Source organism: Hyla sarda, chromosome 8 (assembly GCF_029499605.1).
Source record: "Hyla sarda isolate aHylSar1 chromosome 8, aHylSar1.hap1, whole genome shotgun sequence".
Classification (NCBI taxonomy): Eukaryota; Metazoa; Chordata; class Amphibia; order Anura; family Hylidae; genus Hyla; species Hyla sarda.
Genome location: NC_079196.1, coordinates 125,857,200 through 125,869,256, shown reverse-complemented (window position 1 = coordinate 125,869,256; position 12,057 = coordinate 125,857,200). Strand labels below are relative to the sequence as shown.

Genomic DNA, 12,057 nt, shown 5'->3' with positions numbered 1-12,057 from the left:
ATTGATTGGACCACCGGGGAGATCAGGAACTGGGACTCTGCCTGCCACAGGAAGTGCCTCTCCCCCCCTCCCAGTCCCGTCAGGCAAGCCTCTGTGCCTCCCCATGGTCCCCGTCCTGGTGTCACACTGCTCCGTGCCAGGCCTCGCCCTCTGCCCTCCCTCCCCATTCCCACTCCTGCTGTACTGCCTGCCGTTGAGGAAACCCTCCATTCTTTCCAGGTGTCCTCATCCCAGGGGAGGCAGTTACCGGACAAAGAGAAGGGGGGGGGTACAGACCTAAGGGGGGGGGTACTGTTACGCCTAGCGCTCCGGGTCCCCGCTCCTCCCTGGAGCGCTCACGGCGTCTTTCTCCCTGCAGCGCCCCGGTCAGTCCCGCTGACCGGGAGCGCTGCACTGTCTTGGCCGTTGGGGATGCGATTCGCACAGCGGGACGCGCCCGCTCGCGAATCGCATCCCAGGTCACTTACCCGTCCCGGTCCCCTGCTGTCATGTGCTGGCGCGCGCGGCTCCGCTCTCTAGGGCGCGCGCGCGCCAGCTCTCTGAGACTTAAAGGGCCAGTGCACCAATGATTGGTGCCTGGCCCAATTAGCTTAATTGGTTCCCACCTGTTCCCTGGCTATATCTAGTCTCCTCCCTTGCACTCCCTTGCCGGATCTTGTTGCCTTGTGCCAGTGAAAGCGTTTAGTGTGTCCAAAGCCTGTGTACCTGAACTTCTGCTACCCATCCTGACTACGAATCTTGCCGCCTGCCCCCGACCTTCTGCTACGTCTGACCTTGCCTCTGCCTAGTCCTTCTGTCCCACGCCTTCTCAGCAGTCAGCGAGGTAGAGCCGTTGCTAGTGGATACGACCTGGTTGCTACTGCCGCAGCAAGACCATCCCGCTTTGCGGCGGGCTCTGGTGAAAACCAGTAGCCTCTTAGAACCGGTCCACTAGCACGGTCCACGCCAATCCCTCGCTGACACAGAGGATCCACTACCTGGAAGCCGAATCGTGACAGCTTGTACAGTAAGTGTATGGGAGGATAAGCAGAGCTCTGTGCACTGAGGATCTGTGACATGCTTCCAACTCACACAGCAGGCTGATTGAAAAGCCAGGAGCCTGCACAGAGCGCTGCTTCTCCTGCCTTCACTTCCTGTCCTCATAGAGACACACAGGTAATAGCTGCAGGGACAGCATTTTTTCACCCAATAGTATACACATATGTAACCAATGTATATTACAAATATAATTATAATGGTATTATCTGCAACAACAGGTACACTTTAAGATTATTTGCTGCAAACTTGTATTGATGCATAAATGCTGTGTATGTACTGCAAAGGTTTATGTTCTTTGAATGGAGATTTTGAAAAAATATGAATTTGCACTTTCACAAATTCAGATCCTGGACCTAAGTGGTTTGGTTGGCAAAGCTTCAGAAGGGAGAAAAAATGTGTTCTATAAGCAAAATATGAGGCAATGTTCTGACAGTTTTACTTGTTTTTTGAAGTCTCAACAAAGTTAACCTGAAGCACATATAGGCATTTATTACTCATAATGTTCTTCACATGTTTGTTTCTGCACAACAGTTATTGTTTATTTCTATAAGTTAAAACTGGAAGAATTGTGATGTATTATTTATCATCTCTATAGCCAGGTTCACATATGTCCTGTGTACTTGTGTTGGACATGTTCAAAAGTTTTTTAAATGGTACCACTACAAAATCAACTATGGTGGATGCTCCATACATCTGACACCATGGCCAGTTTTAACCTATGGGGCACCAGATGGGATTCCAGATGCAATGGATTACATTTGTTGCATCTGGTATTACAATTTTGGACAGTGCTGGATTGCAGCAAATATGTGTACCCGGTCTAAGGATCAAGCCATCTGTTTTGTAAAACTGCTCTGCACAGAATGTTAAACCTTAATAGTTTGAGATAAAGTTGTCAAGCAAATTAGAGATAAAGGAAATATATGTTTTAATATTTTGTTCATAAAGTATTTTTCCCATAGGGACCTACTATAGGTATTTTTTATTGACTAGCACATGTAAACATGTTGGGTGCTCTATCTTGTGCTGCTCCTTATGATTAGCTATCATTTAAGTAATATAGTATTAACTTACCCAGTAGTCTAATAGCCTTTTTTAATTATAAGTAACATTTCAACTTTTTTTAAGAGCTGAGGAACATGCTCTCAATCACTCAAAGAGAAAGAAAAAATGCAAACGTGTTACACTAAAAAAAAAAAAAAAAAAGACAGGCTCCACCCAACAAACTTTACCCTCCGAGCCAGAAGGCACCTGCAAGATTCCAGATTCAATGTCCCTTTTTGCCAAAGCTACTAAGGGACCACATGTGCTCCAGGCATCAACCTAGGCGTGAACCAGGGTATCTGCCCGAAGTCCATTAAATGGTCGGTTCTCTGCCCATGCAGGAGTACCCAGGGTTTTTGCAGGGAGGTGCGGAACCTGATGGCCACACACATCTCCCCTAGACCGCCAGGAGGGATGACCAGAAGGGCTACCGCATCCTGCCAATCCTGTGCACACACAACACGCAAAAGTGACACCGACATCCAGCAAACTTGATAAAAATGTCTCCGATCCTAGCCAGATGGCCGGGAATCAAGAGGTGAGTGCCAAAGGTGTAGAGGTTGGTGCCAGTGCCTCAACTCAGTGAGCCAATGCTCCCAGTGAGGTTCAGCAACTTGGGGGTCACCACTCCCCAAGGAACAAAAGTACCTCAGCTCTAGACCCTCCCAGCCCATAGCCAGACCCGGAGGGAGCAGGTCTCACCTGGGCAGCTGTTTTACTGGTGGTGGCATACCTGCCTTCATGTAGACATCCATTCCTTCTCAGTGGCTGGACTAGGACCACTGATAAGATCAGATACTACACTTGATCTTAGCCAAAAGTCAGAGAAGCAATCCTGTTTATTAATATGGCCCAGGAGCTACTGCCTGTTTTTATTGCATGCATAAAATACATACATAAAATTTATAAAAACACAGCACAACCCGCTGGTCGCCCCATAATTTCAGGGATAGGATCATTAACCTCCAACCTCTCTCAATATATTGACAAGTTTCTACAGCCACACGTAAAAACAACCCCGTAATATCTCAAAGACACAACTCAAGTAGTAAAACTGATTGAAGAATTTCCATGGAACTAACTCCGCATATACATTAGCCCCCCTTGACGTCAGCACATTATACACAGTCAATAAACACAAACTATAACTGAATGCACCTTACAGAACCAACATTTTTCCAGATCAAGTATCTTTTATTTTGGCTACCATTCATTGTATCCTAACACCAATTATTTTTATTTTGAAGGAGAATATTTTTTGCAGACTAATGGGACAGCTATGGGTACCAAGTTTGCGCCCAGCTATGGAAATTTATTTAGGTCACATTGGGAACATTCTACCATCACTCCCCAGCTGGGCGCAGGCCTGTAACTCTGGCGTCGGTATATCAACAACATCATTTTAATTTGGGATGGATCAGAGATCGAATTGAACACATTCATCAACAATTTAAACAACATAGTAACATAGTAACATAGTTCCTGAGGTTGAAAAAAGACCAGAGTCCATCAAGTTCAACCTATATCCCTAATGAGTCCCTACTGAGTTGATCCAGAGGAAGGCAAAAAACCCTCATACAAGACTTAAAAATTCATTCCCGACTCCAATATGGCATTCAGAATAAGTCCCTGGATCAATGTTCTTTCCCTATAAATCTAGTATACATAACCAGCAATGTTATTACTCTCCAAAAATGCATCTAGACCCTTTTTGAATTCTTTTACAGAGTTCTCCATTACCACCTCCTCTGGCAGAGAGTTCCATAGTCTCACTGCTCTTACAGTAAGGAACCCCCCATCTGTGCTGATGTAGAAACCTTCTTTCCTCAAGACAGAGGATTCCCCCTTGTTATAGATACAGTCCTGGGTATAAATAGATCATGGGAGAGATCTCTGTACTGTCCCCTGATATATTTATACATAGTTATTAGGTCTCCCCTAAGCCTTCTTTTTTCTAAACTAAATAACCCCAATTATGTTAATCTTTCTGTAGTCCTCCGATTCCCCGTATTACCCTGGTTGTCCATCTTTGAACCCTCCCCAGCTCCCCTATATCTTTCTTGTACACTGGTGCCCAGTACTGTACACAGTTTTCTATGTGTGGTCTGACTAGTGATTTGAACAGCGGTAAAATTATTTCCTTGTTGTGGGCATCTATGCCCCTATTGATGCACCCCGTGATTTTATTTGCCTTAGCAGCAGCTGCCCGACACTGGTCACTACAGCTAAATTTATTGTTAACTAAGACTTCTAAGTTCTTTTTCACGTCTATCGTCCCAAGTGTGCTCACATTTAATACATAATCCCATCTTGGATTTTTCCTCCCCATGTGCATTACCTTACATTTATCAGTGTTGAACCTCATCTGCCACTTCCCAGCCCAAACCTCCAACCTATCCAGATCCATTTGTAACAGTGAATTGTCCCCTATTCTGTTTACAGCTTTACAGAGTTTATTATCATATGCAAATATTGCTACTTTACTATTCAACTCCTCTACAAGGTCATTAATAAATATATTTAATAGAACAGGACTCAAGACTGACCCCTGTGGTACCCCACTAGTAACAGTCACCCAATCAGAATAAGTACCATTAATAACCACTCTCTGTTTCCTATCACTGAGCATTTACTTACCCACTTGCACACATTTCCCCCCAGCCCCATCCTTTTCATTTTATGCACCACGACTGGTCCATTCTGGAGCTAACCTCCTCATAAAAGCTGATCAGGTTAGTTTGACTGGACCGATCCCTCATAAAGCCATGCTGATATGGAGTCATATATTTATTTTTATCAAGATACTCCAAAATAACCTCTCTTAGAAAATGCTCAAACAATTAACATACAACTGTCACTGCGTGCGTTCCGGTCCCCTTCCCCGGACCGGAGCGCCCGCTCTCTCGGCCTATTGCCTCGGGATCCCGGCGTCCCCCGGTCAGTCACACTGACCGGGAGCCCGGGTTCCCTTGTGTCGGGGATGCGGCGGCCGTGACGGCTGGTCCCCGTTCACGCGCCGCGTCCCTATTCCACTTACCTGGCTCCCTGCGCCGTCCACCTCTGCCTCCTGGCGTGCGCGGCCCAGCTCTCTAGGGCGCACGCGTGCCACCTTTAGTAAATTTAAAGGGCCAGCGCATCGGTAATTGGTGCGCTGGTTCCTCACTTCCCCTGTCCTTCCCATTAAAAGGCACCTGCCCCTTCCTGCCCTTGTCGGATCTTTGTGCCCTAGTGCCTTTGAGAAAGCGTTCCATATTGTGTGTATTGCCTTGCCTGTTGCTGAACCCGTTGCTACCGCCTACTCGCCTTTGAACCCATGCCGCCTGCCCTGACCTCTGCTACGTCCGACTATGCTCCTGCCAGCTCCCTGTGTTCCACGCCATATCAGCCGCTAGAGAGGTCGAGTTGCTACTGGAGGATACGACCTGGTGGTTACCGTCGCAGCAAGTCCATCCCGCCTTGCGGCGTGCTCTGGTGAAAACCAGTAACCACTTAGAACCGGTCCTCTGGTACAACCCGCACCATCGCCTCTCTGGTCCAGAGGATCCACTACCAGTCCTGGCGGTACGTGACAGTAAGATCCGGCCATGGATCCCGCTGATGTTCCTTTGCCAAGCCTAGCGGACCTCACCTCCATAGTGGCCCAGCAAGGTCAGCAGCTGGCCCAGCTAACCGCCATGTTGCAGCAGCTCCTGCCATCTCAGCAACAGCCAGTTCCTCCGCCTGCATCTGCTGCATCTCCACCGCCTGCAGTTTCCACCGGTTCCAGAGTCCGTCTATCCCTGTTGGACAAGTATAACGGAGATCCTAAGCAGTGCCGAGGGTTCCTGTCACAGTGCTCTCTCCACCTCGAGCTACTGTCTGACCAGTTTCCTTCCGAGCGAGCCAAGGTAGCCTTTATCCTCAGTCTACTCTCTGGGAAGGCCCTGGCCTGGGCTACACTGCTATGGGACCTCGCTGATCCAGCCACCTCCTCCATCCAGAGCTTCTGCCAAGAGTTCCGTAATGTTTTCGAGGAACCTGCCTGGGTTACCTTCGCAGAGACTGCCTTACTAAACTTGTCCCAGGGAGGCTCTACCGTGGGTGACTACGCCATTCAGTTTCGCACCCTAGCCTCAGAACTGAACTGGAACAATGATGCCCTTTGTGCCACATTCAAGAAGGGACTTAACAGTGAAGTAAAGGACGTTCTGGCCGCACGTGAACTACCTTCCACCCTTAGTGACCTCATCTTGCTGGCCACTAGAATCGACAAGCGTTTCGCCGAGAGACAAGAGGAACTCCTTCTTGAAAAAGGAAACGCTCAACCTCGACGCTACCCTCGTCTGGCTCCCGTTTTTCAGCGTCCACCTCAACCGCTCTCCGGGCCTCCCGCCTTGGAAGCCATGCAGGTGAATATGTCACGCCTGACTCCGCAAGAACAAAGCCGTCGCATAGACGAGAACCTGTGTCCGTACTGGGCCAGTATTGAGCACTTCATACGATACTGTCCTCTCTATCCACCGCATTCGGGAAACGTTCGCACCTAGTAAACGTGGGAGAGGCATTGCTATGTGTGGATACATCCTCTCCACGTCTCATCATACCCGTGCAGTTGTTCATCTCTTCCAAGTCCTCCTTCTCCGCTTCCACCTTCTTGGATTCTGGTTCAGCTGGCAACTTCATTCATGCCTCCTTGGTTGACAAGTATCATATTCCAGTAACCCGTCTACCTAAGCCGTTCCTCATTTCTACAGTTAACAGTGAGACTCTCTACCACTGTGCAGTTCTGTACTCAGCCTCTGCAGATGGACATTGGAATATTCCATACTGAAACCTTGTCCTCCCTTTCTGCTCCTCCGAACTCCTCCTGGGTCTGCCGTGGCTTCAACGTCATTGTCCTCTCCTGAATTGGACCAACGGTGAAATCCTGCGTTGGGGTCCCTCCTGTTCAGACCATTGTCTCAAGCCTCCTCCTGTCAAACAGGCCCTGCAAGTTACTCCGCCTCCTGGTCTGCCGAAGCCGTACCATTCTTTTGTGGATGTCTTTTGCAGGAAGCAAGCTGAGGTCTTTCCTCCTCACAGACCTTATGACTGTCAAATTGACCTGGTGCCCGATTCAACCCCACCACGGGATAGGATCTATCCTCTCTCACTTCCTGAGACTCTTGCCATGTCCCACTATATATGTGAGAATCTACAGAGAGGATTTATTAGAAAGTCTTCCTCCCCTGCTGGAGCTGGGTTTTCTCCGTCCCGGCATTGACTACAGAGGACTTAATAAGATCACCATTAAGAACTGTTATCCTCTGCTCCTAATCTCAGAACTATTTGATCGTCTTCGAGGGGCAAAGATCTTCACCAAATTGGACCAACGAGGGGCCTATAATTTGATCCGCATCCGAGAGGGGGACGAGTGAAAGACCGCCTTCAACACAAGGGACGGGCACTTTGAGTATCTGGTGATGCCCTTCGGCCTTTGTAATGCACCTGCCGTCTTCCAGGAATTTGTCAACGACATCTTCAGAGACCTACTTTATACCTCATCTTTTCCTCCAATTTGATTCAACATCGGGTCCATGTGCGACAGGTTCTCACCCGCCTTAGGAGCAATCGCCTATATGCCAAACTTGAAAAATGTCTTTTTGAACGGTCCTCCCTGCCTTTCCTGGGATACATTATCTCAGCCCAAGGACTTCAAATGGATTCAGACAAGCTCTCTGCGGTACTGGATTGGCCACGCCCCTCTGGTCTCCGATCCATACAAAGATTTCTGGGCTTTGCTAATTACTACAGACAATTTATTCTGCAGTATTCCACTCTCGTTGCTCCTATCGTGGCTTTAACAAGAAAAGGAGCCAACCCCAAATCTTGGCCTTCCCAAGCAGAAGAAGCCTTCCAGTCACTGAAAGCTGCCTTTGCCACTGCACCTGTTCTCTCTAGGCCAGATTCCATCAAGCCCTTCTCTCTCGAAGTAGATGCCTCCTCTGTAGGGGCTGGAGCTGTCCTTACCCAAAAGTCTCCCAGGGGCAAGACAGTAACTTGTGGCTTCTTTTCTAAAACATTCTCCCCCGCAGAGAGAAACTATTCGATTGGAGACAGGGAACTGCTGGCCATTAAATTGGCACTGGAGGAATGGAGGCATTTACTCGAGGGCGCCACACATCCTGTGAACATCTTCACCGACCACAAGAACTTGGCTTATCTCCAGTCCGCCCAGAGACTAAATCCCCGCCAAGCTCCATGGTCTTTGTTCTTCGCCCGCTTTAATTTTGAAATCCATTTCCGTCTAGCATGCAAGAACATTAGAGCTGATGCTCTGTCTCGCTCTTCTGATTGGTGGGCGATGAGCTATCACCAAAACATATCATCCCACCGGAACGTCTGATTGCCGTAGCTCCCGTGGACCTGCGTCTTCTTCCTCCCGGCAAATCTTATGTACCACCATGTCAGCGGTTGCAAGTACTCAAGTGGGGCCACTCTTCTCTTTTTTCCGGGCATCCAGGGGTACTAAAATCCCTTCAGCTGATCTCCCAAAGATACTGGTGGCCCTCTCTGAAGAAGGATGTCTCGTACTTCGTCCACGCCTGTATGATTTGCGCCCGGGATAAATCGCCCCGTCAGAAACCAGCAGGTCTACTCTTGCCTCTGCCTGTTCCTGTAAGGCCCTGGTCTCACATTGCTATGGACTTTGTTACAGACCTTCCCTCCTCCCATGGCATGTCTGTTATCTGGGTCGTGGTAGATCGCTTCTCCAAAATGGCTCACTTTGTACCTCTATCCAGTCTACCATCTGCACCCATGTTAGCCAAACAATTCTTCCAACACATCTTCCGTCTTCATGGCCTTCCCGAACATATTGTCTCGGATCGTGGGGTACAATTTGTCTCCAAGTTCTGGAGGGCCCTTTGTGGGCAATTTGGGATCAAATTGGACTTTTCTTCTTCATACCACCCTCAGTCCAACAGCCAGGTAGAACGGGTGAACCAAATTTTGGGCGACTATCTGCGCCACTTTGTATCCTCTCGCCATGACAATTGGGTGAATCTACTTCCCTGGGCAGAATTTTCTTACAATTACAAACAATCCTCTGCTTCTAACAAGTCTCCTTTCTTTGTAGTCTTTGGCCGACATCCTCTTCCACCTCTGCCGCAGTCTTCCACTCCTTCTTCTTTACCTGCTGTTGACAATCTAGTACTGGACTTTTCCACCATCTGGCATGATACTCACGCGGCTCTCCTCAAGGCATCTGCTCGTATGAAGGTCCAAGCCGACAAGAGACGCAGAGCTCCTCCGGAATTCCGCCCAGGTGACAAGGTTTGGCTCTCCTCCAAATACATCCAATTCAAGGTTCCAAGCTACAAGTTGGGTCCTCACTACTTGGGACCCTACAAAATCAAGAGTCGGATCAATCAGGTCTCTTACCAGCTCCATATTCCTCCCTCCCTCCGAATCCATATCTCTTTCCATGTCTCTCTTCTTAAACCTGCTGTCTTCAACTGTTTCTCTCCCAAGCTTTTTTCTCCCACCCCTGTTGCCGGTACCTGCGATATTTTTTCTATCAAGGAGATCTTGGCGACCAAGATCTCTCAGGGGAAAATATTTTTTCTGGTGGATTGGGAGGGCTGCGGTCCTGAAGAGAGGTCTTGGGAGCCTGAGGAGAACATCTTGGACCGCAGTCTCATTCTCTCTTTTCTGTGCACCAAGAAGAGGGGGAGACCTAAGGGGGGGGGGGGTACTGTCACTGCGTGTGCTCCGGTCCCCTTCCCCGGACCGGAGCGCCCGCTCCCTCGGCCTACTGCCTCGGGATCCCGGCATCCCCTGGTCAGTCACACTGACCAGGAGCCCGGGTTCCCTTGTGTCGGGGACGCGGCTGCCGTGACAGCTTGTCCCCGTTCACGTGGCGCGTCCCTGTTCCACTTACCTGGCTCCCGCTCCCTGCGCCGTCCACCTCTGCCTCCCGGCACTCGCGGCCCCGCTCTCTTGGGCGCGCGCGCACCGCCTTCAGTAAATTTAAAGGGCCCCTGTCCTTCCCATTAAAAGGCACCTGCCCCTTCTGGCCCTTGCCGGATCTTTGTGCCCTAGTGCCTCTGAGAAAGCGTTCCATATTGTGTGTATTGCCTTGCCTGTTGCCGAACCCGTTGCTACCGCCTACTCGCCTTTGAACCCTTGCCGCCTGCCCTGACCTCTGCTACGTCCGACTACGCTCCTGCCAGCTCCCTGTGTTCCACGCCATATCAGCCGCCAGAGAGGTCGAGTTGCTACTGGAGGATACGACCTGGTGGTTACCACCGCAGCAAGTCCATCCCGCCTTGCGGCGGGCTCTGGTGAAAACCAGTAACCACTTAGAACCGGTCCTCTGGTACAACCCGCGCCATCGCCTCTCTGGTCCAGAGGATCCACTACCAGTCCTGCCGGTACGTGACAACAACTGAGGTTAAACTAACAGGCCTATAATTCCCGGGGTCAACTTTTGGCCCCTTTTTAAATATTGGCACTACGTTTGCCATGCGCCAGTCCTGGGGAACAGTCCCTGTCACTACAGAGTCCCTGAATATTAAAAATAGGGGTCTGCCTATTACATTACTTAATTCCTATACAACATGGGGTGAATGCCATCTGGACCTGGTGATTTGTCTATTTTGATTTTTTGTAGGCGGCACTGTACTTCTTCCTGGGTTAGACAGGTGACCTGCACTGGGGAGTTTGCCTTATCTCGCTGTATTTCACCTGGCATTTCATTTTCCTCGGTGAATACAGTGGAGAAGAATTTGTTTAATATATTTGCGTAGAATTCCTAGACTTACAAATTACCTCAACCCCCACCAAATTACTATGTGGCACTTTTAATATACCTACAGCCAGAAACAGTTTTATACTATTCTCGATTTGCCACTTACCCCGGTGACTTCTTAATATCCCTTCAAGTCAATATAGATGATTAAAAAGAAACTGTTCCTGTGACCAGCAATACCAAATTGAAGCACACGATCTCAAAAAAAAATTCTAGACAAAGACTATCCAACCAAAACCTTAGTAAGCGCCAAAGAAAAAAATTCATAAACTTGACAGAACTGAATTCTTCCAGAAAAACACCAATCTCAAAGAAGCGATAACTCCATACACCTAATACTTCCAAGATTATAAAAAGATAACACAAGTTTACAACAGATACTGGCATCTGCTACAGCAAGACAAATATCTAGGCGCATTGTTATCAAATACACCTCCCATTGTTTTTACCAAAGCACATAATTTGGGAATCCAAATTGCCCACACTATCCGCACTAGATAAGAAAGCAAATCGGATACGGGGTTGTAAATGGGTTTCATCGATGTGGCCTTTGCTCACAAAATCGCATCCACATCCAATGCATTCCAGTGGAAAATAAAACAACTGTTAACATGCAATTCAAATTGCGTAACTTATGCAATAACCTGTACATGCCACAAACAATACATTTGCAGAACACATCTACAACATAAAAAGAAGCAATGAGAAATATCCCCTATCAGCTCCTTTTCATACTTACCCCAATTCAGATCCGTCCGGCCTTAAATTTATAGCAATCCAGTCAGTCAGGAAGAATTGGAGAGGCGTTAATTACTTGCTACAGATGTCTAGAGCAGTAGCGAGAAAAATATATGAATTTGGTAGTCTGGAACCGGGAGGATTAAACGCAGAATTGGAGTTGTTCGGTTTTCTATGAATTAGACTGGTCTCTTACCCGACGCCTGGACGGTCCCTGCGACCTAGCCCACATGTCAGTTTGGCACCCCTGTCAATATACAATCTATGAGACTTATTTAATTTTAAATTGAATATACCCATTTACAACATATATGTTATTCATTCCAATATGATTCATCCACTTTTACAAATACTAAGAACTTTGTTACTTTATGTTACCCTTTATTTTTCACTTTTTATTACCTTTAATAGTGTGATCTAATTGATAGTACATTCAACTACACACAATAGTAGTACTGTGTTAATAT

The 12,057-nt window shown here is 48.0% G+C and overlaps 1 pseudogene; it reads right to left on the bottom strand.

The window, feature by feature from the left end:
- Window positions 1–2,801: 2,801 nt before the first annotated feature.
- On the bottom strand, window positions 2,802–2,916 carry LOC130290133 (U2 spliceosomal RNA; annotated as a pseudogene).
- Window positions 2,917–12,057: the final 9,141 nt, after the last annotated feature.